Below are 23,385 nucleotides of genomic sequence, written 5' to 3'. Positions count from 1 at the left end.
GTGTACATATTGTAAAACAATCATTCCAGAAAACAATGAACAGCCAATCTGATCCATCTTTCGCGAAATCACTTTACAAGCGTTACCATTATCTTTATTTAAAATTTTAGACTACCCAATTAATTTTTTCCAATTAAGGGGCAATTAAGCATGGCCAATCCACCCACCCCGCACATCTTTGGGTTGTGATGGTGAAATCCATGCAAACACAGGGAGAATGTGCAAACTACACACGGACAGTGACCCAGAGTCAGGATCGAACCTGGGACCTCGGGACGTGAGACAGCAGGGCTAACCACTGCGGCACCGTGCTGCCCAAGCGTTACCATTATCACATGGTAGATCGGCAGCAGAGTTACTCATGAATAGAAGGTTGCTGCCACACTTCCATACTTGGAAAAGGAGAATGCAATGGTCCTGCAGGAAATGCAAAACATTAAAGCAAAACAAAAGCAGTTCTATGATAGAGTGTCTAGAACTTTACCACCTCTGAGTAGTGATGACATTGTGAGCGTAGAAGATTCAGGCATTTCATTGAGAAAAGCCATTGTACTTGAAGAAGTAGCACATCGTTCCTACAATGTACAGACAGAGGGAGGGTTGGTTTGAAGAAGAAATCATCGCACATTCGTGAAAACTAGAGAAGACTTTCACAACAACGTGATGGATGATGAATCTACATTAGAATCAACGTCAGCTGCAGTGTCAGATAGTTCAGCAGTTCCTGAGCATGAGAATGTCATGGAGAACATTGAATCTACAAGTTCTGAGCAGCAAGGTCAAACCTTGAGAAGATCAACCAGAGTCAGAAGAAAACCTGATGGACTCAATTTGTAGATTTGGGCTATTTGTAAATACAATGCTTGCTGTTTTTGTATATAATTGTTTGTTCAACCAATTTTTTTTAAATTTAAAGAAAAAAATTAATACAGTTGGACCCACAGGCTAATGATATCACATGTAAATATACTGATGATAATGTATTAATTTATTCCTTCAAAGGAAAGGGGATGTAGCAATATCATGGTTGTGTTGTAATTCACCAACTGACCACTAAGAATCTCATTAGTATACAAGGGAATGTTAGAGTCAGTTGACTTCAGACTGACTAGGGAGCTGGGAATGGTTGCTTCATTATGTTCACACAGTTATTTGTATATATTTGACCTACAATTAATGTTTTTTTTAAAAAACATTTTATTGAGGTATTTCTTTGGCATTGTAACAACAACAAAAGCAACAATGTACATAACAAGGAACATACCGAATCCCACTCCCTCAGGTCCGACCATTGTTTACCCCCCTAATCAATGCTAACCTCTCCCCCCCCCCCCTCCCCCTCTGCTTCTGCTGACGATTAATTCTCTGCGAGGAAGTCGACGAATGGTTGCCACCTCCGGGCGAACCCTAACCGAGATCCTCTCATGGCGAACTTAATTTTCTCCGGACAGAAGAAGCTAGCCATGTCCGAAAGCCAGGTATCCGATTTTGGGGGCTTTGAGTCCCTCTATGCTAGTAATATGCGCCTCCGGGCTACCAGGGGAGCAAAGGCCAGAACATCTGCCTCTTTCTCCTCCTGGATTCCCAGATCCTGCATCACCCCAAAAATCATCACCCCTGGACTCATTGCCACCCTCGTATTTAATACTGTGCACATGGCGTCGGCAAACCCCTCCCAAAATCCCCTCAGCTTTGGACATGCCCAGAACATATGGATATGGTTCGCTGCCCACCCACCCCCACCGCACACCTATCCTCCACCCCAAAGAATCTGCTCATCCGGGCCACTGTCACGTGAGCCTGGTGAACAACCTTAAATTGGATCAGGCTGAGCCTGGCACATCTTGCGGTTGCATTGACCCTACCCAACGCGTCCGCCCAGAGGCCCTCCTCTATCTCTCCCTCCAGCTCCTCCTCCCACTTTTGCTTCAGCTCCTCGGTCCGCGTCTCCTCCGAACCCATAAGCTCTTTATATATGTCCGAAGACGCTCCCCTCTCCTAGCCATCCTCAAGAAACCTACAGTTAATGTTAAAAAATTGTTTATAGCTTTAGCTACAAGTGTTCTTGTGATATAAATTAAGCCATCCGACAAGGACATTACATGAACTGCAAACAATACTTCCAACAAAATGGTAAGCAAGAAACTAAAAGGGAATAGCCTCCTAGAAGATTGAACATAGACATGGACTCCACAAGACCACAAAAACGGCAGGGTTCTTGGGAGTCCGTGAACTGCTGTATACATCACGCTCCACCCCAGGTCTCCCAAGATGTTGCTGGAGACGTTCCTGCTTTAAGGGCCTGAACTCCAACATGAGTCAGCATCTTCAGATGGTGGGGATAAAGGAGAAGAAAGTTGGAGAAGTACAAAATGGCAGCAACAGTAGGAATGAATCCTCACAAGAGGACATTTTGTTACATTACTTGAACCAGTACAATCTGTAAGGGGGGGGGGGGGGATTTGCAGCATCAGCCTGCGATTCCTGGAGGATTAGACAAATTCCACTGGGCGAGAAGAGTGCCTAAGATTCCACCCCCTTCCCCTTGTATAAAAATGCTGCTGATTCCTGAGAAGCGGCCGCCTGTGGATAACAAGCAGGATCCTGAACTGAACACTTAAAAACAAATAAAGAGCATCAAAGTCCAGGGCAAGTAAGGCTGGATTCCAGAGACTGCCAAATGCTATCAGTCACCCTTAAATTCAGCAAAGGCAGAAGGTTGTTGCAAATTAAGGAGTGGCGGTGACTGTTTTTTTTTTCTTTTTTGGGGGGAGAAACTGCTGCAGGAATGAATGGGTTTCGTCATTGCTGCTGGAGGGGGTGGATGTGTGTATGTAACTGGAGATTTACAATGTACTCATGATTTTAAAGTGTTGGGGGGAAACAACGGCGTTAGTACTACGAGTGTCTTAGCCCCCCCCCCCAAAAAAAAGCCCATTGCTTCCGACTGGAGTTGCTGAGACCTTCTGCAGCCAGAGTGTTTGTTCCAGTAGTCGGTCCCTGCAGCCTCGGGCACTGGCAGCTCCGCCTTGACTAAAGCAAAAGTAATCAGTATCCTGCACCATATATGGCCATGAAATGACATCAGCGCTTCAGGAGGCTGCTGCTTTTCTGCACGGCAATTCCTACCTTTCATTGTGAGGCGGCACAGTTTTCCTTCTGGGGGAGTTGGGGGAGGAAAGCAATGTGATGGTCAAAGCCCTGCACAGAGCTGGGGGCTGGGGCTGTGACAGGGCTGTGGGTGGGGGAGGGAGGGAGTTGGATGTACACAACTCAATGGGAGTTTACTGCAGCGACTCCACACTGGACTATATAACCTCCGGAAGGAAAGGTAAGAGAGAACGTGGCTTTTCACTTCACTGAGAGTTGGGACCTGTATGTGTGTTCCCCGGCACGAAAGGTTTTCCCACTTCGTTTGTGTTGGTGCAGAGGGAGAGAGAGAGAGAACATGATCAGGGCAGAGAGCAAGGTGAGAACAGAAAGGGCAACATATAGACGCAGACATTGTGAGGCACAGAACGGGTCAGAAAGAGAGAAAAAGCGAGATGGGGGGAGGGGGGGGGGGAAGAGAGCGAACAGGAGAGAGAGTAGAAAAGGGGGAGAGTGGGACAGAAGGAGAGGGGGGTGGGACAGAAGGGGAGATGGGGGTGGGACAGAAGGAGAGGGGGGGACAGGAGGAGAGAGAGAGGGGGCAGGAGGAGAGAGAGAGGGGGCAGGAGGAGAGAGAGGGGGCACAGAAGGAGAGAGAGGGGGTACAGAAGGAGAGCGAGAGGGGGTACAGAAGGAGAGAGAGAGGGGGTACAGAAGGAGAGAGAGAGGGGGTACAGAAGGAGAGAGAGAGGGGGTACAGAAGGAGAGAGAGGGGTTACAGAAGGAGAGAGAGAGTGTACAGAAGGAGAGAGAGAGGGTACAGAAGGAGAGAGAGGGCGTACAGAAGGAGAGAGAGAGGGGGGTACAGAAGGAGAGAGAGAGTGGGTACAGAAGGAGAGAGAGTAGGAAAGAGTAGGTTAGAGGGGGGCAGAGAGTAGGTTTGAGGGGGAGAGAGTAGGTTAGAGGGGGGAGAGAGTAGGATAGAGAGGGAGAGAGTAGGTTAGAGGGGGGAGAGAGTAGGTTAGAGGGGGAGAGAGTAGGTTAGAGGGGGGAGAGAGTAGGATAGAGGGGGCAGAGAGTAGGATAGAGGGGGCAGAGAGTAGGATAGAGGGGGGAGAGAAGGACAGCATACAGGGAGGGAGAGTAGGAGAGAGGGAGAGTAGAATAGAGGGCGAGAGAGAGAGAACATGTGGGGGATGGAGAGGGGTTTGGGGAGATGGATGGATGGAGGGTGGGGGGGTATGGGGGATGGAAGGAAGGGCAATGAGAGAGGGAGAGTGAGCAGGACAAGTGAGAGGATGGATATACAGCATAGAAAGGTGCCATTCGGCCCAACCATGGCGGCATGGTGGAGCAGTGGTTAGCACTGCTGCGTCACAGCGCAAGGACCTGGGTTGGACTATGGCCTCATGATCACTATCCATGTGGAGTTTTCACATTCACCCCCTGTCTGCATTGGTCTCACCACCACAACCCAAAGATTTGGAGGTCGGTGGAATGGCCTCACTAAAATTGCCCCTTAATTATGGAACAAAAAGAATTGGGTACTCTAAATCTATATAAAAAAAACATTTGGCCCAACCAGCCCTTCCTAGTGTTTGTTCTCCACTGTGGTCCTCTTCCAGATTTCATCCCCTAAACCTTTTGCTGTACCCTCCCCCGTCCCACTGCGCCCTCTCCCGTCCCGCTGCGCCCTCCCCGTCCACTGCGCCCTCCCCCGTCCCGCTGCGCCCTCTCCCGTCCCGCTGCGCCCTCTCCCGTCCCGCTGCGCCCTCCCCGTCCCGCTGCACCCTCCCCGTCCCGCTGCGCCCTCCCCGTTCCGCTGCGCCCTCCCCGTCCCGCTGCGCCCTCCCCCGTCCCACTGCACCCTCCCCCGTCCCGTTGCGCCCTCCCCGTCCCGCTGCGCCCTCCCCGTCCCGCTGCGCCCTCCCCGTCCCACTGCGCCCTCCCCGTCCCGCTGCGCCCTCCCCCGTCCCACTGCACCCTCCCCCGTCCCGTTGTGCCCTCCCCGTCCCACTGCGCCCTCCCCGTCCCACTGCGCCCTCCCCCGTCCCACTGCGCCCTCCCCCGTCCCACTGCACCCTCCCCCGTCCCACTGCGCCCTCCCCCGTCCCACTGCGCCCTCCCCCGTCCCACTGCGCCCTCCCCGTCCCGCTGCACCCTCCCCCGTCCCACTGCGTCCTCCCCCGTCCCACTGCACCCTCCCCGTCCCACTGCACCCTCCCCGTCCCACTGCGCCCTCCCCGTCCCACTGCGCCCTCCCCCGTCCCACTGCGCCCTCCCCCGTCCCACTGCGCCCTCCCCCGTCCCACTGCGCCCTCCCCCGTCCCACTGCGCCCTCCCCCGTCCCACTGCGCCCTCCCCCGTCCCACTGCGCCCTCCCCGTCCCACTGCACCCTCCCCCGTCCCACTGCACCCTCCCCCGTCCCGCTGCGCCCTCCCCGTCCCACTGCGCCCTCCCCCGTCCCGCTGCACCCTCCCCCGTCCCACTGCGCCCTCCCCCGTCCCACTGCACCCTCCCCATCCCACTGCGCCCTCCCCCATCCCACTGCACCCTCCCCATCCCACTGTACCCTCCCCCGTCCCACTGCGCCCTCCCCCGTCCCACTGCACCCTCCCCGTCCCACTGCGCCCTCCCCATCCCACTGCGCCCTCCCCGTCCCGCTGCGCCCTCCCCGTCCCGCTGCGCCCTCCCCGTCCCGCTGCGCCCTCCCCGTCCCGCTGCGCCCTCCCCCGTCCCACTGCGCCCTCCCCCGTCCCACTGCGCCCTCCCCCGTCCCGTTGCGCCCTCCCCCGTCCCACTGCGCCCTCCCCCGTCCCACTGCGCCCTCCCCCGTCCCACTGCGCCCTCCCCCGTCCCACTGCGCCCTCCCCCGTCCCGTTGCGCCCTCCCCGTCCCACTGTACCCTCCCCCGTCCCGCTGCGCCCTCCCCCGTCCCGCTGCGCCCTCCCCCGTCCCGCTGCGCCCTCCCCGTCCCGCTGCACCCTCCCCCGTCCCGCTGCACCCTCCCCCGTCCCGCTGCGCCCTCCCCGTCCCGCTGCGCCCTCCCCGTCCCGCTGCGCCCTCCCCGTCCCGCTGCGCCCTCCCCCGTCCCGCTGCACCCTCCCCCGTCCCGCTGCACCCTCCCCCGTCCCGCTGCACCCTCCCCCGTCCCGCTGCACCCTCCCCCGTCCCACTGTACCCTCCCCCGTCCCACTGCACCCTCCCCCGTCCCACTGCACCCTCCCCCGTCCCGCTGCGCACCTTCATTCCCTTCTCCCTCAGATGCCCCTTAATTGCATCTTGACCATTCACTTCAACCACTCCCTTGTGGTAGCGAGTTCCACATTCTCATCATTCTTTGGGTAAAGATTTATTTTCAGAATTCCCTGGCAGATTGCTTGGTGACTATCTTATACTGACGCCCTTAGAGCTTCCCCTCAAGAGGAAACACTGTCTCTGTGTCTGAAACCCATTCTAATTTAAAGACCTCGATTCAGCCACCCCTCAATATGTCCCCTTTCAAGAGAAAAGTGATCCAGCCTGCCGATCCTTTCCTGATGTGTATACCGAGCGAGGCCAGGGTGCAGATCGGGAGAAAGGAAGCGAGAGAGTGAGAACAGGACTGATAGGGAGAGCAAGAGAATGGAACAGGAGGAGAGGGATGGGGAAAGCAGGTCAGAAATGGGAGTGAGAGAATTGGACAGGGAGGGGGAGAGTGTAAGAACATGGTACAGTAGTGAGAGACGACATGAGCCAGACAGAGGGAGAGTGAGATGGTGGTGGAGAAGCTGTGGAAAGGCTCCTGCAGTAAATGATCAGGTGTCTGAGTAAGCTCTGCAGCTGTTCAGCAGAGCTCTTTGATGCACTGTCTCTCCAGCTACTGAGGGGGCAACAGGGTTAGCCAAGAGGGAACTCGCAGCCCTTGTTATTAGGCAATTCTTTGCAAACTGTGACAGAGAAACTCTTCAAAGTCGTTGTGCTCTTTAAAAGAGTGGTAGGGTGGAAGAGGAGAAATCCTTTCTTTGATCATTTCAGCAATGAGTCTTTTATCTGGGGGGAGGGGGGGGCTGTAATGCGAGAGTTATGATCCATGTGTCTATTATTTTGTGATCAGCTGAGAGCTCTTTGCAATCCTAGTTACATTGATCCCTGCCTCTGCAGAGATGATTTTCATTCATGCGGAATGGAGGAGGGAAAATGCATTTTGGATCCTAACCTGGAGCGAGTGAGAATTTGAGGTTGGGGAATATCCTATGGCTGCTTGCATAAGCAGTTTTTAATGGATGTACCTTTCTGTGCTGTTTCAGATCACAGATGGATTGAAATAACCTTGATAGGTTCTTGTGTGGTTGACCGCTCACCCCCCACCCCCCTCAATTTATGTTGTAATCCGGGCATTGAGTTACTACAAAAATAGATAGATACATTTCGGGAAACAAGATCATAAAGAAATGATAAAAGTATGGTGGCGAGTGAAGTACTGTGATATTGATACCGACTTCATCGACAGGAGCGAGCTAAAGGGTGCTGTCACAGTGAAGGGATTTCAAACATGAAAGTCTTTCAACTGTGATTACTTTCATCGGAATTACTCCTGTCTCGGAATACTAAAAAGCACAGGGAGATCATTTTACCCAACCTGTGCACTCTGTTTACCTAGCTGGCATTCATTGCCTGGCTACAAAGTTTTCTCAGCAAAGGGCTTTCAAAAAGGTGTTGCTAGGTTGCCATGGTGGCTCGGTGTGAAAGGGTAGCTGCTGCATTTCCCAAATCTGGTGCACGCCACGAGTAACCAAGTGAAGGGAAAAGGGGGGAAACGTGACTTCCTTCTGACGTAGACAAACTTGTCCCACTGTGCAGCGTCTCAATGCTAATTGTGGATTGACACTGACAGAGGTAGAGAGCGGCCCTAAATATCTGGAGTGAATTGATGGTTAATACGCGTCTGGCAACTGATTCACTACAACCGAAGTATGAGCTGCATGTACTGTCTAGTATAATTTACCTATGTCTCTTGCTCGCAGTGGCAAGAGAATGGATTCAGCCCCCAGGCTGACCTTTGAACCAAACACTATTAACTACTAAATTCTCAATTGCTTCTGTTGCAAACAATATCCCCTTTATTGTCTCAGTTGGTTGGATGCACACAGGCAAAAGCCTCTACTTATCTCTCCTTGCCTTTACCTCTGCTGTATATCTGCAGCTGGCTGTCGTCCAGCCACTTCGCTAAATGGCTGCCCTTCATTATTGAGGCTGGAGCATCAGCGTGCTATTCAACAGTAGGGAGGCATCACTGTGGAGTCTGAGCATGCTGGAACCAGGTCTACACAAATATGCCCTTTCTAGTCATTGTGGCTGAATAGCCCAGAAGCAGGAAATCCCTTGATTATTTCTGTGGCACCTTGGACCCAACATCACTGCGGGCAGAGGACATGGGTGTCCCCCACTCGGATCACCGAGATCCATACCAGTCCATTCTGGGGCTGGGCTGAGCCACTTGACTTGTTTCAATCATCCGCAACACAGGGACCGCCATATAACACACCTAGATGACTACCCAATTGATTTAAAGTAAAAATAAACAGGTACCATATATGTGCGAACAAGGAACATAATGTTGATCGCAGAGCTATACAACATCAGAGGTCTAAACTTGGCACAAGCCAGCAAAGTACAGATCATGAGCAGAGTGAATGTTTTGATGTGTTCACTTGGTAGCGGTAACCAATTCTCTTTAATTCAGATCTCTGCTGACAATGCATTTTGTACATTGATGGTTACAGTATTTCTCTAAGGGCCAAGTAGAACATTTTTTTAATATCGAAGAGCTGAGCTTCCATTATGAAATAGCTCCAAAGGTGAGCTTTTCTTTCCTTCAAGACAGAATAGCAGCATCTGTACAGGGCATTTTCTTATCTGGATGTTTTATGATTTTCTGGCTCCTGTCGTCGTCTGTTGCTAGTTCTTCACCTGTCACTCCAGAGAGCTGGCAGTGTGCCCAACAATAATGGTTTGCATTTATTTTAGTGCCTTTAACATAGCAAAACGCCCTAAGGTACTTAACAACATTATCAGGAGGTGGTTTCAGGTGAGTGTAAGTTTGGTTAAAGGGGTGGGTTTTTAAGAACATCTTCAAGGAGGTGAGCGAGGCCCAGGGGGGGTGGTTGTTTGAAACAGGCTGGTGTCTCGTGGTGGGTACCATATGCCAAATTGTTCAAGTGGACTTTTTTCCTGGTTGGGCGGACTAAAAATGAGGGAATTCAGGGCCAGTGGGAATTTCTGCAGTAGTTTTGATGGGTTAGAATGGAATTCTCCCAGGTATACCTTTCCCTTCATGTCGGCCTGGGTTTTTAGCTGTCCGCAGTGGTTAGCACTGCTGCCTCACGACGCCGAGGACCCGGCTTCGATCCTGGTCCCGGGTCACTGTCCGGGTGGAGTTTGCACATTCTCCCCGTGTCTGCGTGTGTCTCACCCCACAACCCAAAAAGATGTGCAGGGTTGGTGGATTGGCCACGCTAAATTGCCACTTAAGTGGAAAAAAATAATTGGGTAGTCTTAAATTTATACAAATAAAAGTTCATATTTGATCACGGGTTGGTGGGGAAATCACAGCTGAGCCCATTTGAATCTTTACCTGTACCCACAATGTGCATTTTCCGTGAGGATTTGGGAGCAAGAACTGACAGACTTCCCCCTTGGCATGAGTGTGGACCGCTCGTATCCTAGGCCATGGCTCCACAGACTCTATCGGTCATCTAGCCCTGTGTAAATTGGCTGAGTCAGTCGGTGAGTGGGGGGTTGGTAGACGTGTGTCAGCTATGGCTCTGCAAGTAACTTGCTTGCCTCTAAGTCACAAAGTTTTGGGCTCAAGTCCCACTCTAGGGTTTGAGCACAAAATCACACGGTCACACTCCAGTGTCACCTTTTGGCTATGTCTGCCGTCCCGGGTCGATGTGAAAGATCCCATTGCACTATCATAGAATCATAGAATTTACAGTGCAGAAGGAGGCCATTTGGCCCATCGAGTCTGCACCGGCCCCTTACAAAGAGCACCCTACTCAAGCCCACATATCTACCCTATCCCCTGTAACCCACCAACCGCCACTTAACCTTTTTGACACAAGGGCAATTTAGCATGGCCAATCCACCTAACCCGCACATCTTTGGGCCGTGGGAGGAAACCCACGCACACACTGGGAGAACGTGCAGGCTCCGCACAGTCAGTGACCCAGCCAGGAATCAAATCGGACCCTGGAGCTGTGAAGCAATTGTGCAAACCACTATGCTATCGTGCTGCCCGTGATATTTTGAGGGAGAGCATGGGGAGTTACTCCCAGTGCCCTGGCCATTATTTATCCATCAACAAACGCACAGGGCGGAATTCTCCATTGCCCGACACTGAAATCGTTTGGCGATCAGGTGGAGAGTGGGCTCCGACGCCGAAATCAGGGCCCTCGGCGGTTTGATGCCGGTCAGCCATGCTCCACCCCCTCCAAAATGGCGTCATCATGATGCGCACTGCGTACAATCGCAATGCCGTTGGTGCCTAATTGGCCAGCCCACCCACGATGCTCTGCTCCCGATGGGCCGAGGTTCCGAAGGTGGGGGACATGTGTGGTCATACAAATTGTGAACCCGGCATGGTGGCGGCGGACTGTGTCCAACACCGCTACACTCGGCTGGAATCTGTGCCGCTGGCCGGGGAGGCTTCTGCGAGGGTTGGGGGTACTGGTGGGTGTGGCCAGAGGCGGGCTGTGAGGTCGCAGATACAGGGATGGGTCCGCGCACGGCGAGCGCCATGTTGTAAGGCAGGTCGTCAGCTGTGCGCATGCGCAGTCTGGGACCCGGCCATTCAGAGGCTGTTTTCGGCGCGGGAGGCGGGAGTTTCAGTCTGCGCCAGTGCTAGCCCCTCACTGGTGAGGGGTGCGCGCCGATTTGCCGGTTGTGAAACACCACAGTTTCCACGCCAGCATCAGCACTTAGTCGCAAGAACAAAGAATCCAGCCAACAATATCTGGCCAAAATCACATTGCTGTTTGTGGGAGTTTGCTGTGCACAAAATTGATTGTTGCGTTTTCTACATTGGAGTGGTGACTACACTTCAAAAGTACTTGATCTGCTGTACACAAGTGCAAGTCTTTTTTCAAATGACTTCCGTCAAAGTGATGTTTTCACAATGCAATGGCAGATTCCACATCCTTTATGCCATTGTTCCAAACTAAAACCAATTCACCCTAATCTTGTGCAGGATAACTTGTTTATCAGAGACACAGGTTAAAGGTCACCGACAGTGAAATTCTCTTCAAACCTGCGAATGTTGTATCTCGGGTAAATTTTTAAAAATCGTCCGTTTCCAAATCAAATTTACTCCTCACTGAAAATATATTTTAAAAAGTAATAATTCGGGCATCAGTGAATGAGCGGATACATTGGTCCTGGGGCATTACCACCTCGGTACTTGTTCTGGACAGATATTTTTGAATTAATTATGGTAGCTTGGTAACACGTGAAACAAAATATATTTTTTAATTGATACTTTCCCCTGCTCTGGAGATCCTGATGCTTGTTGTCACGTGGGCCTGTGGAAACTGGCCTTGGTTTAGTAATCCACATTAGCCAGTCTCGGTGGACTATCCGGCCATTGAAAACTATCAAGGGCTTGCTGAATCTTTCCCACCGTACATCCACAGCCTCGTGTCAGGAGACTTTGGATTAGGTTTGAAATATGAGTTTCAGAGTTGATTTTTCTCCATCCCTTGCCCTTCAGCACTGAGGCCAACTATCCTTTCCCCCACCCCCTCTCCCACACCAACCCAAACAATAAGGTGAATAAAAACTTGAAACCACTAATAATCCTTTTTTTAAAAAAAATAGTTTTTGCTTCACAATTTAGAGTACCCAATTAATTTTTTCCAATTAAGGGGCAACTTAGCGTGGCCAATCCACCTACCCTGCACATCGTTGGGTTGTGGGGTGAAACCCATGCAGACATGGGGAGAATGTGCAAACTCCACACGGACAGTGACCGAGGACCGGGATGGAACCTGGGACCTCGATGCCGTGAGGCAGCAGTGCTAACCACTGTTCTGCCCTAACCACTAATAATCCTTTAGTCAGCTTCACCTTCAGGAATGACTATTTACATTGAGATACCAGGAAGGTTCAGCAAACCTGTTGAAGCTGGTGTTGTCAGGGGCGTGCGTACCTGGGGCATTTCCGTGCTGGTTTTGCCATCCACACTGTTTATATCAAACTCACTGTAATATGATTGACAGCAAACTACGTGTGATTGTGCAGCTCTCAGCGTAATGTAAGTGATGGGGTTTCCACGGCATCAGGGGCCCCAGCTGGTTCTGGATTGTTTCAAGTAAAAGCGACTCTGTAATCAGAACTCAAGCCAAGTTGTAGTTTGCTGTGGAACTTTCTAAAGATTTTAGTCAGGGGAAGAATACAGAGTGCATGCCTATGTGGCTTGTGCATGATCTGCCTTTTTATCACACCGATTCTGCTGGTGATCACTGCTCTGCATTATTAATCATAGAATCCCTATTGTGCAGAAGGAGGCCATTCGGTCCATCGAGTCTGCACCGACATCTGAGACCCAATCCCCCACCCTATACCCGTAGCCCCTATCAAACCTTTGGACAATAAGGGGCAGTTTAGCATTGTCAATGCCACATCTTTGCACTGTGGGAGGAAACCCACGCAGACGCATGGGAAAACGTGTAAACTCCACCCAGTCACCTGAAGTCGGAATTGAACCCGAGTCCCTGGTGCTGTGAGGCAACAGTGTTAATCACTGTGCCACCGTGCCACAATCAAGTGCAAGAAATACTGGCACAGGGTTGAGTAAATGTGATTAAAATGGTTTTTTGTATGTATGGACGGTCAATGTGAATGGGGATTGATTGGACCTCTTTCCGTGTTGTAACTTCTGTGCGTGCAGAAGAAGGTGTTGCATTGGTGTGATCTTGGGGAAAGTGTAGGAACTTGTTAATGTGGAGCTGCTTTGCTGATGATACTGTCCCAACCCATTGTGGAAGGAAGCTCTGGAAATCCTGACCAATGGTCTCTGGGAGCAGCACTGCGCACTGGGAAGACCGAATGGTGGAATTGTCCCATTGGTCTGGAATAATGGTTATAACCAAGGGAAGTGGATGGAATTCAGATAATGATCCAATCATGTTTAATTGAATAGCAGAACTAGCTCGAGGGGCTGAATGGCCTGCTCCTGTTCCTACACTCCTGATGCTCATGAGAAAAAAACACAGTTGTATGAAGGACCTGTTGCTAAGTGTTGCTTTTACTTAATTGCTCTGTTTTAATAACCTTTGCTCTAGAGTCGCCAGGTATCTTTCTGATACCACCACGAGGTTCAAAGCCAAGTGCTGATCAATAACTCAATACACTAGTTAGTAAGTTTCAAACCAAAACACATTTATTATACACACAGTCGATCACTACTCATGCATAAATTCTACTTATTAAACTAACACTGCTACTAAAGGCCTATACTTAGCTTTCGAATGGCCCACCAGGTAAGAGGAACTAATGGCCTTTGTCCGGTTCTGAATCTGCTGGCTTCAAGCTGGTATGGAATAGTAGCTAGGAGCATCTATCTCGTAGCGTGCGTTGACTGGAGACTTACTTGGTTGGTGCAGCTGCTAGGCAGGTCTCTCCTCGCTGAGAGTCACGATCAAGAGTTCTTTGAGAGCTGCCAAGAGCTGTTAGGCAGGTCTCTCCTCACTGAGAGCCAAGGCCAAGAGAGTGAACTGAACTTGGGGACTCTATAGTCCCCAAGGGTTTCGCGCCCTTGTGGACGGACCCCGGACTTGGTCGCAATTAATTGGACCATGTCCCAATCGTTTTTATCGATTTCCTCCAATACTGGAGTTGTTCCCTGATCGTTGGGCGGGCCCTATGTGTCCGTTGGCCTGCCTTTTTCCTAGCTCCCGCTGGCGCCGGGGAGTCTGTCTTGGTCCCGATTGATTTAATGTTTCTAATTGTTCCTGGGGATTGCTCATTAGTATGTAGTTGGCTATTGGTTTCGGTTTTGTCTGGGTTCTGCAAATCTTAATACACAGGAAACCTTGCACCTGCTTGTTTTCCTGTGGCTGGCCAATTTTCCCTGTATTCTTTGCGGGCATCCATTTTGGAATCGAGAAGTGGCCACCCCAGGTGGCTACAGACCCCTAAATCACTACTAAGCACAATTGCTCCAAAGTACAGAAATACTTGCATTTATATAGCAGTTTTCCTGACCGTGAGGTTTCTCAACTTGCTTACAGCCAATTAAGTACCTTTGAAATATTGTAATAGAGAGGGAGCAGACTAGAAGCCGATTCTTCACAATGCCACCCATGTATCATGCTAGCATAAGGGATCTTGGCAGTTTAACGGCTTCATTGAATTTTACTTCATAGAATTCCAGCGAATATACCTGAATTTCATGGATCATACACCACATTTAAAATTTGATTCATCTGCCATGACCCTGAATCCATGGATGATTTTTCCAGCCCTTCCTAGAAAGTCCCGCCGAAGGCAACCCCGCAACAGGTTCCATGTCGAGTGGACGGGCGAGCCACACCAAATGCTGTAGACATCAGCAGGGACCAGAAGATCCCACTAGCGGCTAATGATGAACTGCTTCCGCTGCCGGAAAACACGCCGCAGCGGGGCCGATATTTTGGTACATAAGATTCCTGGGATTTTACCAGGTGTTTTTGGAAGTGAATATTACTATCACATCAACGTTTCTGTGCAGAGGAGAACAAAATGTCCAACAGGGAGTGGTCTTGTCTATCTGACCATCTGACACTGTCTGCCTGGCCTGGGGAGATAAGAAACGAAATGTTTTCCACCATCCTTTTTTTTTCTTTTTTTTATAAGTTTAGAGTACCCACTTTATTTTTTCCAATTAAGGGGCAATTTAGCGTGGCTAATCCACCTAGCCTGCACATCTTTGGGTTGTGGGGGCGAAACCCATGCAAACACGGAGGAAATGTGCAAACTCCACACGGACAGTGACCCATAGCCGGGATCGAAACTGGGACCTCGGCGCCGTGAGGCAGCAGGGCTAACCCACTCCACCACCGTGCTGCCCGTTTTCCACCATCCTGGGGGACTGGGACTCTACCACCCCCCCCCCCCCCCCCCCCCCCCCCGTATGTGCAATTTTGCGTCACAACTCAATGCTTCAGAGAATGTGACTCATCAAAGCCTCTGTATCTAGCAGGGTTACCAGTTTTAATCAACACTGACAATGGTGGGTGGGATGAGAAGGGAAGAGGATTTATTTTTACCTTGCCGTGAGCTGCCAAGAGCCCAAGCTTTGGAATTTTGTCTCTAAAACCTCTGCTTTTCCCCCCTTTTAAAATGCTTCTTAAAACCCACCTTATATCTGCCCCAGGATCTCCTGATCTGGCTCCATGTTAACTTTTGTTTCATAACTGCTGCCTCACAGCGCCGAGGTCCCAGGTTCGATCCCGGCTCTGGGTCACTGTCCGTGTGGAGTTTGCACATTCTCCCCGTGTCTGCGTGGGTCTCGCCCCCACAACCCAAAGATGTGCAGGGTAGGTGGATTAGCCACACTAAATTGCCCCTTAATTGGACAAAAAAGAATTGGGGACTCTAAATTTAAAAAAAAACTTGTTTTACAATACTCAGATGCAGCACCTTGAAGACATTTAATGTTGTTGTTGGAATTGGATATCAACCAGTATTTGGTGGGACTTTTACATAAAAAATGGGAGAAAAAAGATAAATACTCTCAAATTATATATTTTTAAATTTATGTATTTAAAAATACACACAATTCCTAATCTTTTTGTAACAAAGACCTGTCAGTCTTGTTTTTCTGGACACTCTGAAAATTCACACTATATCAGCATTGTGTCTGTAAATGTGCATCAGTAAGATACAGCTTGACGTGCCTTATTCACACACATCCTTTGTTTTGTTGTGGGTTTCAGGATGTGTTATAAAGAGCGCTATGGCTTGGACTCTGACTCTGCCCAAATATGTATTTCTTTACGTCATTAATGATTGATCTCACCTTTTTTTAAATATAAATTTACAATACCCAATTTTCTTTCAAATTGAGGGGCAATTTAGCGTGGCCAATCCACCTAACCCGCACATCTTTGGAGTGTGGGGGGTGAGACCCACAAAGACAAGGAGTACCTTTTTTTTTTGAAACAGTCAAATTGAAGGACTCATCAGGATGGTTGCCCCCTGATAGACTTTTCCTGCACGCCCCGCCACCCCTAACAAGCTTCCCGATATCTTTGAAACTTCTGTTTATTGGTTCAGAAAGAAAGTGAGAAGGACATACATTCTTCTAATGCCTCCATGCTTGTCCTTCCAACTTGCTCACGGCAGTGCCCTAGAGCTTGTCCTTCATTCCTGGAGAATCCAGGGAAATGCTCAAGGGTTGGAAATCCCATGTGTGATATGGTTAGGTTGCCAGGGTTAGCACAGAGGTGAAAACCCATGTCACCCTGTGCCAGTCAACAACATCGCCAACCTTCCAAGGAATGTAAAATGCCATTTTAGTCTCAGCTTTAGCAATGTTGATAACCCTGACCTCGAAGGTGAAGGCACACCAAAGTCAATATGGATTTATGTGAAGGGAAATTATTGTTGACAAACCTATTGGAGTTTTTTGAGGGTGTAACTAATAGAATAGATAAGGGTGAACCAGTGGATGTTGAATATTTGAATTTTCAGAAAGCTTTTGACAAAGCCCCACTTAGTATGCAAAATTAAAGCATAATTTTGGGATAATATAGCATGGATTCAGAAATGGTTAGGAGACAGGAAACAGTAGGAATAAACAGGTTTTTTTTGAGGTGGTAAGCAGTGACTGGTGGAACCCATAGGGTTCAGTGTTTGGGCCTAGCTATTCATAATATACAGCAATGGCTGGGATGACGAACCAAAAGTGATATTTCCAAGTTTGCTGATGACACAGAACTTGGTGGGAACGTGAGTGGTGAGGAGGAAGTTAAGGGGTTTCAAAGCTATTTAGACAATATGAGAGGGGGCAAATACATGGCAGATGCAGTATAATGTGGATAGATGTGAAGTTATCCACTTCAGAAGGCAAAACAATGGCAGAATATTATTTAAATAGTGATAGATTGGGAGATGTTAACCTACAAAGGGCTGTGTACATCAGTCACTGGAAGCAAACATGCAGGTACAGCAAGAAGCCAAGAAGGAAAATGGTATGTTGGCCTTCTTACAAGAGCTTTGACAAAGAGTCAGCCAGACTCAAAAAGTTAGCTCCCTTTTCTCTCCACAGATGTGTCAGACCTGCTGAGATTGTCCAGTATTTACTGTTTGTGGACAGTACAGTAGCAAGGATGCCTTACTGCAGATGTACAGGGCCGTGGTGAGACCACACCTGGAGTATTGTGTGCAGCTTTGTCATCTTATCTGAGAAATGATATACTTGCCGTGGACGGAGTACAGCAGAGCTTCACCAGACTGATTCCTGGGATGACAAGATTGTTGTGTGATGAGAGGATGGGTCGACTGGGCCTGTACTCACTGGAGTTTAGAAAAATGACAAGGGATCTAAGTGAAACATATCCAATTCTGACAGGGCTGAACAGACTGGATGCAAGGACGTTGTTTTCTCTGCTGGGCTGGTCTAGAACAATGGGTCGTAGTCTCAGGATAATAGGTAAACCAATAAGGACTGAGACGAGGAGAAACGTAATCACTGAGGGTGGTGAACCTGTGGAATTCTCTACCACAGAAGGCCATGTCACTGGATATATTTAGGAAGGAAATATAGGTAGATTTCTAGACTCTAAATGCATCAAGGGATATTGGCGGAGAGCATGAGAATATGGCAATGAAATAGAGAATCAGCAGTGATATTGAATGGCAGAGCAGGCTTGATGGGTCAAATGGGAAACCCACGTTTCTAACTATTAAGTCGAGGACAGGAGCAGGTTTGGTTACATCGCATCAATAGGCAAATAATGAGCCAACAAGTCACCATTTAAAGATACTGCAGATCCAAAAGTGAAGGAAAAACTCAGCAGGTCTGGCATCAGCTCTGAAGAGAGAGGCAGAATTCACGTTTCAAGTCCAATATGACTCCTCTTCGGAACTTGAGGAAGAGTCATACAGACTTGAAACATTAACTCTGTTTCTCTCTGCGCAGATGCTGCCAGACCTGCTGAGCTTTTTCTGCAATTTCTGTTTTTAAGTCACTGTAGGTTTGGGAAGTCAAATGTGAAGCATGACATTTGTTTGCGTTATGAGAGTGCCTTTGCTGTGGCTGAACTGTACCATGACACATGGCGGTACCATCGGCAAAGGACAGGAGGAAAATAAGGGCAGCAGGGATGGTGAGACGAAAGAGGGAAAGTAGTTTGGGATAGAAATGTCTGAAATTCAAAAGTTATTGTTTTGAATCATGTGCCATATTACAAGTTCCCGAAAGCAAGATGAGGGTAACTTTTTGAACCAAGCAGAATATCAGTTCCTCCGAGAAAGCTGAAGCTGTTAGGTGAATTGGACATTCTGAATTCTCCCTCTGTGAACCCGAACAGGCGCCAGAGTGTGGCGACTAGGGGATTTTCATAGTAACTTCATTGCAGTGTTAATGTAAGCCTACTTGTGACAATAAAGATCACTAAGTATTGAAGTAGTACTGTGTTGCCTGGGTTTCTGATAATGAAAACAGAAACTACAACAAGCTTCTCCTTTATTGATTCCAGGATCACTGGCAATAGCAGTCTTTTCAACAGCACAAGTGATGGTGTTCCCATGTGCCCTTATTCTTCTAAGCGGTAGAGGTGGCGGGTTTGGATGGTGTTGTCGGCGGAGCCTTGGTAGGTTGCTGCAGAGCATCTTGTAGATGGCCAGAGATGGTCTCCGTCACTGCAGAATGCTGTTCTGAGTCACCCTGAAGGATGTTCAACCGAATGCAGGTTCAAAAGAATTAATGAAATTTTTGGGATCTGTTTAACATGTGGTGCCCATGTTTTATCACCCCAGGATCGCTCGTTTCCTGGCTGAATTTTCAAACTAAACAATATAAGCAATGCTAACGGGAACCATTAGAGAGGATGTTGCGTGGAATTTGCAGGTTTTAAGGATTGCTCATTTTGATGGAGAGACAAGCGTTTTCTAGTGCAGGCAGAGCTGGAAAGATTAGTGCTGCTGAGCCCTGTGTAAACAACCAAAAGCAATTCAATTTAGATTGATCTGGTGAGTGACATTGGGCAGCTTCCAGTGTTTGTCACCATTTGCACAGTCGGCAGCAATAATTTGGCATGGGTTTGATAAATGTCTGAACAGGATCTGAGGTCTTGAGTCGCAAGATACCAAACATTTACTTATACTTTCTACTAAAGTTTAACTTAAGAACATAAACATAATTTTTCTGTTTTTTTCACTTTACACATACCCTTAGTTGTAAATGGAACTGATTGTCAGGTAAGCATTATTGCTCCTAGTTTTCAGGAGATGCAAAAAATTGGTGTAAATGTAAATTGCCAAGAGGAAAACAATTTCTGCCCTCTTGAGAATATACAAACATTCTAATCAGCGCCCAACGCGCCATGAACTGTGGCATTTGGCATTGTTTAAATAAAATGCAGCACTAACTTGTCATTCTAAATCTGAGGTCTATGGACAGCACCGTGGCATAGTGATTAGCACTGCTACCTCACAAAGCTAGGGTCCTGGGTTCAATTCCGGCCTGGGTGTCTGTGTGGAGTTTGCACTTTCTCCCTGTGTCTGCGTGGGTTTCCTCCCACAGTCCAAATAAGTGCAGGTTAGGTGGATTGGCCGTGCTAAATTTCCCCTTTGGGTTGTGTTACAGCAATCGGGTGGAGATTGGGCCTCAGTACAATGTTCTTTCGAAGGATCGGTGCAGACACGATGGGCTGAATGGCCTCCTTCTGCATGCACTGTTGAGATTCTATGAAGAATAGTCAGGCAATGAAACTGCTCAAAATGATTTGGCAGAACCTTTCTTGTCCGGGTTCTGGTGTATTAACTGAGGATGCGTAGGCTGATTTATTGGCTTGCAGAAGGGAAACCCCAGGAAAGTCCAACTCAGGAAATCTACCATTAAAGCATCCAAGTGCATTCATTGCAGTGATCTGTCGCATCACTGCAATGCTGACCTTTCTGTTTCAATTTGAGGCTATTTTTCTTTGTTGTGATTGAGGATTGACCAGCCGAGCAATGTCAAGGACTGTGTGTAGAGGTGGAAATGGGAGAGACTGAGGTGAAGTGGTCATTTAAAAAATATATGTGATTTTCATGAGATGTGGGCATTGATGGCAAGGCCAGCATTTATTGCCCATCCCTAATTGCCCTTGAGCTGAGTGGCTTGTTAGGCCATTTCAGAAGGCAGTGGAGTCAACCACATTTTTAATGGGAGTAATCCAGAGAGCCAGGCTAATGCTCGAAGGCGACGCGGGTTCAGATCTCACCTTGCCAGCTCGTGGAAGTTAAAATTAGTAAATATAAAAATCGGGAATATAAAGCTTCAGTAATGGTGTCCATGGAACTAGCATGGATGTGAAAGCTCATCTGATTCCTTAATGTCCTTCAGGAATGAAAATCTGCCATCCTTTCCTACCTGGCCTATATATGATTCCAATCTGGTTGAACTACATTCTGAAGTGACCCTAGTTTGAGGGCAATTAAGGATGGGCAATAAATGTTGGCCCAGCCAGCGACACCCATACCCAAAAAGAATAAAAGGAAAATTTGAAACAGTCACATCCGAACATATAACATATCTGTATCATAACATGCCTGTGTCATATTTAATAAGAATATAAATCGGAACTTGAGGAGGCCATTCGGCCCATTGAATGTGCTCTGCCATTCAATAAAATAATGAATAATCTTATACTTCAACTTTATCTTCCCCACATCCCTTGATTCTCTGACCCTTTGAGTGAAGACATTTCTCCTCATCGCCATTCTGAATGGCTATCCCCTTATCCTGGGACTGTGAGCCCTAGTTCTATATTTCCCAGCCAGGGAAATGTCCTTCTTGCATCTACTTTGCCAAGTCCCTTCGCAATTCTACACATTTCCAATGTGATTACCTCTCATTCCCCTAAACTCCTGGGGGATATAGGCCCAGGCTAGTCAATTTCTCCAGATGCGATAATCACTTCACCCCAGGTATCCATCTAGTGAACCTTTGCACTTCTAAGGCAAGAATATCCTTCCTTGGGTAAGGAAGCCAAACCTGCATTATTTCAGTAAGTCATCTTTACTCTTACACTTTGTAAAAAAAGGCTTTGCTTGTTGTATTTGCATGATAACTTTTTATGTTTCTTTACAAGAACACCCAAGTCTCTCTGAATTCCAACTTTTCGTGGTCTCTCACTTTAAAAAAAAAGTGTACTTTTATATTTTTCTTATCAAAATTAATAACTTTACATATCTCCAAATTACAATCCATCTGCCACACTCTTGCACCCTCAATCTACCTCTATCCCTTTTTGCAACCTTTCTGTGTCCCCTTTGAGTTAAAATAGAACATAAAACATACAGTGCAGAAGGAGGCCATTCGGCCCATCGAGTCTGCACTGACCCACTTAAGCCCTCACTCCCAGCCTATTCCCGTAACCCAATAACCCCTCCTAACCTTTTTAGTCACTAAGCGCAATTTATCATGGCCAATCCACCTAACCTGTACGTCTTTGGACTGTGGGAGGAAACCGGAGCACCCGGAGGAAACCCACGCCGACACGGGGAGAACGTGCAGACTCCCACAGACAGTGACCCAGCCGGGAATCAAACCTGGGACTCTGGCGCTGTGAAGCCACAGTGCTATCCACTTGTGTTACCGGGCTGCCCTAGTTCTCTTTCTGTGTGGGCTATTTTATAAAGGTCAACACCGGTGTAAAAAACATACACGTTCATTGAATGTGTCAAACATTTACACATGACCTATTTTGCTGGTCAGAACTTCTTCCCTGTATAAAAAGTGAACAAATTTACAATTTTACAGCATCTTTCATGCCCCCCGCAATTCACTACTTGGCAGGTCGAAGAACAAGTGTGCAAAAGGCCAGAGTCAGAGGGATGGAGAGTACAAATGGTTAGGGGTTTTTGTAGGGCTGGAGTAGATTAGAGAGACAAGAAGGCGTGAGTTGTTGGGGGACCAAACAGTTCTAAACCTACGTCAGTGAAGACTTGTTGAGTCGGTATTGGTGCAGGATAAGTTAAAAGCAGCAAGCTTTTAGATGAACTGCCATCCACTGAGAATGGAGCACGGGAAGTCAGATGGGAACCAATTCAATAAAAATGCTGTGGATGCTGGAATCATGAAATAAAAGCAATGCTGTAAAAACTCAACTGGGCTGGGACGCATGAAGTGTCATATTGGACTCAAATATTTTTTCAAAACATTTTCTTTCACATTTTATAGAACACAGCTGCTGCTTCCAGTGTCATTCAGACTTTCCATATAATTTCAGAAATATCTTTGATGCCTGTCAACCTTCTGGTGGTTTCTTCAGTCCACCTCTCTTCCAGATTTTCTTCAAACCTTTTTGGGCAGCACGGTAGCACAGTGATTAGCACAATTACTTCACAGCTCCAAGGTCCCAGGTTCGATTCCGGCTTGGGTCACTGTCTGTGTGGAGTCTGCACGTTCTCCTCGTGTCTGCGTGGGTTTCCTCCGGGAGCTCCGGTTTCCTCCCACAGTCCAAAGATGTGCGGGTTAGGTGGATTGGCCGTGCTACATTGCCCTTGGTGTCCAAAAAGGTTCGGTGGGGTTACTGGGTTACGGAGATAGGTTGGTAGTGTGGTCTTAAATGGGGTGGTCTTTCCCAGGGCCAGTGCAGACACGATGGGCCGAATGGCCTCCTTCTGTGCTGTAAATTCTATAATTCTCAAACTTGACCAGGAAATCAAGGTGCTTTCACGAGTTGCAAAGCCAACCTTGATAGAAACATTATAGTACTTCATTCAGGAGCACACAATTTGGGAAACCCTCAGCTCTATCTGCAGCCTTTCTGGTCACCAGGGCCTTGCGTCCGGCAACTCCCCCCCCCCCCCCCCCCCCCCCCCCCCCCCCCCTCAAAGGGGGTGGAGAAAGCAACTCAGTTTCTTTCTCCACAGATGCTGCCAGACTGGCTGCATTTTCCCTGCACTTTCTCTTTTTATTTCCGGAAATGATTGAAGTAGTGAAATTTGTGACAGAGGCGGGGGTGGGCACAGTGGTTAGCACTGCTGCCTCACAGCACTGAGGACCTGGGTTCGATCCCAGCTCCGGTCACTGTCCATGTGGAGTTTGCATGTTCTCCCCG

General features: G+C 48.5%; 1 protein-coding gene across 2 annotated transcripts in view; it reads left to right on the top strand.

Annotated features, from left to right (window-relative positions):
- The first annotated feature begins 3,011 nt into the window (after window positions 1–3,011).
- luzp1 (leucine zipper protein 1) overlaps window positions 3,012–23,385 on the top strand; it is a 208,673-nt gene continuing 188,299 nt past the window's right edge. For both annotated transcript variants that reach the window (XM_038796814.1, XM_038796820.1), the window contains exon 1: window positions 3,012–3,331. The gene's annotated coding sequence lies outside the window, so the exon portion shown is untranslated. The remainder of the gene's footprint in view (window positions 3,332–23,385) is intronic.

The sequence above is a fragment of the Scyliorhinus canicula genome, chromosome 1, assembly GCF_902713615.1.
Source record: "Scyliorhinus canicula chromosome 1, sScyCan1.1, whole genome shotgun sequence".
Lineage (NCBI taxonomy): Eukaryota > Metazoa > Chordata > Chondrichthyes > Carcharhiniformes > Scyliorhinidae > Scyliorhinus > Scyliorhinus canicula.
Note: the sequence above shows the minus strand (reverse complement) of the source record. Positions and strands in the feature narration are given on the sequence as shown.